The following is a 6,158-nucleotide window of genomic DNA, read 5'->3' as shown; positions in this document are numbered from 1 at the left end:
TCAGCTCCACCATCCTTAATAGTGTTATGAGAAGGAAAAGCGTATTTTCACAGCCTAGACTGTGCTTTTGGAACAGTTATTGATTTCTTTATTGCTTGTCTGGTTATTACTAAGTAATGATTCCTGTATAATGGGATTATGGAACCCACTGAACCTTGATAAGATTCTTAAATATCTCTGACAGAATATTTACAACAAGAATCAAAAGAAAATAAGCTGTCACCATGCAGAATGTTATCCACAGAGGTGACGTAATAAAAGACAAATTTTTCTGCCTTCCCAGAGCTGGGGAGCATTCAAGATTTAGCCAAAGTTAGTGCCAGCTCTGCTGTGGGAATTAACCTGGAAATTCCTACCTTGGAAACTCATGGACAACACCCAGATGGATCCAGGGAAGGAGGGCCACGTTTTTTAAGCCCTAATGAAAAATTTGTGTTCTTATTTATTCTCCCTCCACATGTGGAGAAATGCTGGAAAAAAAAAGTTTTAGAAGTTCTGACCACGTTGAACCCCACACTTGAATATTTTTAAAGATGAGAGGTATCTGAGGGGATAATTAGCTGTTAATGCTGATATGAAGAGGAATCAAAAAGGGAGGTTTTGGGTATGGTTACAAACCCAGAGGTGGTGCTGGGAATGATGGAGATCAATCACCTGGATGCAGAGCAGTTCAGTTCAACCTGTGGAACTGTCTGGGGCTGGGATCAAGCTATGTGTGTTCTGCTCTGGAAAGGCTCTGGAAAGGATCAACTGAAGAGTGGAATGGAGAGGAGAGCAGGGATGCAGCCAACAGCCACAAAATGTGTGTGAAAACAGAGCTCTCACAGCACTGAATCACCAGGGTCAAGGTGGAAACGTCCCCACTTCCAGCATTTCACCCTTAAAACTCCAAATGGCAGATTAGTAAAATTCCCACTCACAACTGGTACTCCAAATGAGGGGCAATGAGGGAAAACATCATTAGAAAGTGTGGAAAATACATTTCTGGTCTATTTTTAATGTGAAATATTTAAAAGCAGATGTGATAAGCAGTTCCAGAGCAGTGATTTGCTTCATTAATGTTTGATTGGGAGGCAAGAAGTCCTGGCAGGAGTGGGACGTTGGTGCTCAGGGGAATGAAGTGACAGACACAACTGTCCTCACATATTCACACACATAACCCTCATGTATAATTAAGAGAATTAAAATCTACATCATCCATGAATAGAAATCTTAAAATATTCTTTTTTTTTTTTTTTTTTTTTGGAAGAGCAACAACTTTGGTAAAAGTCTGTAAGTCAGACTAAAACATTCCCAAGAACATTTGCAATTCTCCCTTCTATAATTACAGTACCCAAACTCCAGGTTTGCATCCCATTTCCAGTCCAGTGGTGCATGAATTATGCTCATTAATCTTCTATCTGAGAGCTTTATTACTGTTTGCTAGGTGGGAATTGACACTGCAAAGGTGTTATAAATTAGAGGAGAGCACTGGTTAGAATTGCAGCTTTCCTGGGTCTCATACTGAGTCGTATCTGACACCAAAACACCTGCAGAAATATCTGTGGTAATCTGCCTGCACCCCCTTTTAATAGATTTCTATTAAACCTTTAGTATTACATAAAATATTCATGTCTGAAATGTGGGACAATGTTTTCTCCCCAGAATCAACAAGTAAGTAACATTCTATCCATATTTGTTAGCAATGAGATTACTCAAAATTAGTATATTTTGCAACTACTTCTCAGCTGAAGTCAGCACAAGATTCTACATTTGTGTTACAGATATTTTACTCACAGGAATGTTCTCAGAGGTGCACAGAGAAACCACCACCTCCTATTTTTAACTTTATCCCCATGCATTCCATACAATGAATTACAAGTCTCTGAATCTGGCATTTCAGTAATAAAAGACTAGAGTGCAAGTAAAGAGCTACAAATTAATTCTTTGTCCAGACTGATGAGTATTTCCATGTGTACTCTGAAAGATCTCTTATCCAGAAAGGGTTTTTTCTACACAATTACAAAAACCAAGTTTGCCATAATTCTTTAACATTACTGATCTCTGACCGTTAATTTTACCAAGAAAAAAACAACTTTAATTGGTTATTTTCTGAAAAATGCTAAATCAAGTCATCCCTAAAATATGAACAGTGGTAGCAGATTTACACAAACATTCCTTTTCTGGATGTAAATGCTTAGAAATTTTCCATGATTTATATTTAGCACCTCTCCTGGTTTTCTGGAATAATACCAGTTATTCCATCATGAAGAACAGGTTCACTTTCCTATTTCCTACTTTGTCATCTAATTCCAAAACACAAGCCTGGAATGAATTCATTATATGAATTTTCCTCTCCAGACCTTTTTCCTGTCGTGTATTTTTTCCCTGATCATTATAATTCATCTGAACATGACATTTAACTGAAATCTGCTTGTATTGGGAGAATGATTTATATTCATCCTGCAAAAAAACACTTAGAATATTGAGAAAGCAGTGGTTGAAACACCCTGATTAACTGAGGCTTGCAGGGAAGGGTCTATTCCTTGGACAAATTTATGGGATAGGGAAGGCAACACGATCTTTACCCATTTCACACCATTGCAGTACCAGTTTCTAATATGCTGGAAGATTCAGGGGTTTTATTCTTCAATAAATCTTCCGTTTTTTGAGAGATTATGTCCCAAATTCCAATCAGTGGGTTTGATGGCTGGTGGGATTACTCTGCCTGGCTGAGGGGATCACAGCCAAGGCCTGGTGATGAGCCCGGGCCTTCCTTGGGGAGGTGATACTCAAAGTGCTCCACCTATTTATGTCTTCCCCTTGAAAAATGGGAGCAGGACACATTTATTCAAGGAAAAGGCAGAAATGGGCAATAAAATGAAGAGAAATATTGTTTCAGTAACTACAGAAGAAGATCAGTTTTTTCAAGGAACACATCTAACCGGAAGAAATAGCGTTTTCTGCTGGCAACCTTCCTCTTGCAGTTCTCAAGGACAGAAGCCAAGCAATTCATCTGTAGATTTCAGTCATTAATCAAGACAGACATGATTGTGTAGAAAATGTAGTCTAGACACTGACAATCTTCTTTGCTTCACACAATGATGAAACAGTAGATCTAAAAATGTGTGAGCTGAAACCTTCAGAAATGAAGTGTGTCTAAACCAAGCATTTGGTGTTTCAGGTCAGAGACTCTTTATGTTGCCTTTCCTAGAAACATGTGCACTCTGCTTCCCTGGATTTACCCTCAGCTCCCAAACAGGACTGGCTGTTTTCCCCTCCACACCTGATGGCCACAGCACCAGCCATAAAGGCTTCCATTTGGGGGTATCATGAACTATAACACACAAAGGAATTTGTCATCCATCTAGTTTGCAAACATTTGTTTTCTATCTGCTATACAGAACACTTCTCCCAGTTTGAACTGATTTATCTGTCTCATTAAGAGGGAGAAAATCCGAGATTTTCTTGATTGCTGATTTCACAGACATATGAAAAATTCCAACATTTCACATTATCAGTAAAATATTAAACAGATGCTGATAGGTGTCCTGTCATTTTGCATGGTTGAGGCACTGGTGTCTCAGCCACCCTATCTGGAAATCCTGAGTCTGTATATAACCTCCATAACCAGCCCCTATACCCAGCACTATTTCACAGATTATGAATGAGCAGTTCTGGTCACCGAAAAGCCCTGTGAAATAGGAGTTCCCTGACAGCTGAGCAGGTTATCACCACTGCACAGGGCTTTACAGCTGATATAAAACATGTTCTGCCAAACCACATCCAGTTCAAGACAAAAGAGCTCTGGGGATTTTCAGCACTGTGAGGAGGTGTACAGAGCCCTGCAGGGAGCTGGGAATGGCTTGGAGAACCTGTCCTGGAGCCCAGCCCACCCTGCAGAGCTGGTGCTGCTCACTTGGGCCACAAATGCAGCAAACATTTTTATATCCAGGGCTTCAGATGTAAAGCTGCTCTAGAGATGTTTCTGACCCATGGAAAAATTGTGTTTGCTGGCTTGACATATTCTAAAGAACATCAAGAATGAATGGGGGAGCGGGAGGAAATTAAATCAGAGATAAAATTTATGTAATCCTTTTCCATTTGTATCAGCTGAAAAATTCATGTATAAGCATCAATACGTAAATCAATATATAAAATAATCCCTCCTTGATAGGTTCTTGAGAATTAGATTTTGGGACAGGGCTCCAGCAGAGAAAAATGAGAGGAAGTGAGTCTGGAAGAAAGGATGAGAAGAGGAAAGCCCAGAAAGCCACTGCCACTGAGCTGAAGGGTGACAGAGTCACAGACTTTCTGCCAGCCCTCTGGTGAGAAAAGGACAGGACCTGATTGCATCAAAATTTAAATTAAGGCCAGGAAAACCTTCAGCATTGATGTTCTAAAAACACAAGTCCTTACCAGCTTTTTGCTTTTCAGAAACTAAATATGTCCCTCAGTTATAGAGACGAGCCCATGGCAGATTGCAAAGTACAATCTTTATGTACTTAAGATAAATTTAGTCATTTAGATACAATTGTGTGATGCCAGAGATGTTTTCCCATTCTTTTACATCTCCTTTTGCAAGTGACAGTAGATTTCAAACCAGAAATCTTTATGAAATGTGATGCTTAAAGATGTTACTTGAATATGCAATCACAATGCTCTTAATTTGTTTTTGGACTGAAACATTTCACACATTTCAAAGCAAGCTCTGGTTACATCTGTTAACCAGAAAACTCCTCCTGACACGGTGGATTTCCCAGAAGAATTATGATCAGTGGAAAATGAATTTAGCACAGACATAATTACAAAGTAAGAATTCATCTTGTCAAATCATGTGGAGATAAAAAAACCCCAGCAACTACACAAAACTAAAAAACCCCAAGCTTAGAAAGTTGCTCAATCAAATGGGGCCTTTGGAATCCACTTCATTCCAAAGAAACCATCTTCTACAGATATTTAATGGCCTCTCTCAGTTCCCATATAAGTGGTGAGCAGAATCTTGGATGGAATAATGAATAGAACACCTGTCAAAACCGGTTTTATCAACATAAATCCACAATGTGAAGTTTCTACTTTTGTGTAGAGCCATACCATAATTGAAGGGTACTCCTTGGATAGCCAGGAGAATAAAAAAAATACACTACCATAACTATTTGTTAGTTATTTTGCCAGATGGTTTTTAACAAAGATTCCAAGGACGAGTAGCTTTTTTTGATTTAGGAAGTCATCAGTCACTCCAAATATCAAGGTCCATAATTCCAGCAAGTAAATTCCTCATTAGGATTTTTACAGCAGACCTGTAGGGCTGCTTTAGTCTCTGACCAAGATATTTAAGCAGATTTCCCTTCTTTAAACATACATTAGTTGTTACATTATAATAGCTGTTATATTTTCTTAAAGCTCAAAAGAAATCTCTGGAGAATAATGTTCATTATGATGAAAGAATTTCTGGCCAGCTTTAGGTCAAGCTCTAGGATCAAGTGCAATGTTTGGGTTTAAATCAGGTCCTCTTCAGCAGATGTATCTCACTTCAATTTTCTTTTGATTTTCCAATAAAGAAAGATGTAAACAACATCTTTCAAACCCAGTTCCATAACACTTCTCTGCCCATCTTTAAGTGCCTTTCCATTTGTTTTTTCTTCCTTGAAAAAATTAATTTATATTTAATAAACCCAAAACCAATCCAAAACTTAAAGGGAAAACATCTTTGAACTAAAAATCTTATTGGTACATCTTACTGTCATTACAACACAAAATTTGGAAGAAAAAAAATTCCTCACTTCCACTTAAGTCTGAGTTGAAGTAACATTTTTAAGATCAGAAATGTTTTAGTCACTTGCAATAAATTTTGCTTAAATGTGGGGAGAAAATTCCCAATTTCAGAACAAGAAGAACAAATTTAAACACCTCAGCAGAAATTGGCTGACATTTGAATTTGCCAATGAAATATCAACAGGATCCCAAATACTGGAAATTTTTTAATGAAAACTTTAAAAAGTTGGTTACAGTAATAAATTGGGCTGGCTGAATGTTCTGGTGAGTGGAACAATATAAATCACTATTTTGGATCAAACTTATATACTAAAAATCCACTTTTAAGTTGAGCTTATCCTTGAAATAATTGAAGCTGTGGCTTAATTCCGAGCAGGGTTTTCCAGCAGCCACCACAGTGAGCT

The sequence above is a fragment of the Aphelocoma coerulescens genome, chromosome 12 (genome assembly GCF_041296385.1).
Source record: "Aphelocoma coerulescens isolate FSJ_1873_10779 chromosome 12, UR_Acoe_1.0, whole genome shotgun sequence".
In the NCBI taxonomy this organism is placed as follows: domain Eukaryota; kingdom Metazoa; phylum Chordata; class Aves; order Passeriformes; family Corvidae; genus Aphelocoma; species Aphelocoma coerulescens.
This window is presented reverse-complemented; position numbering follows the sequence as displayed.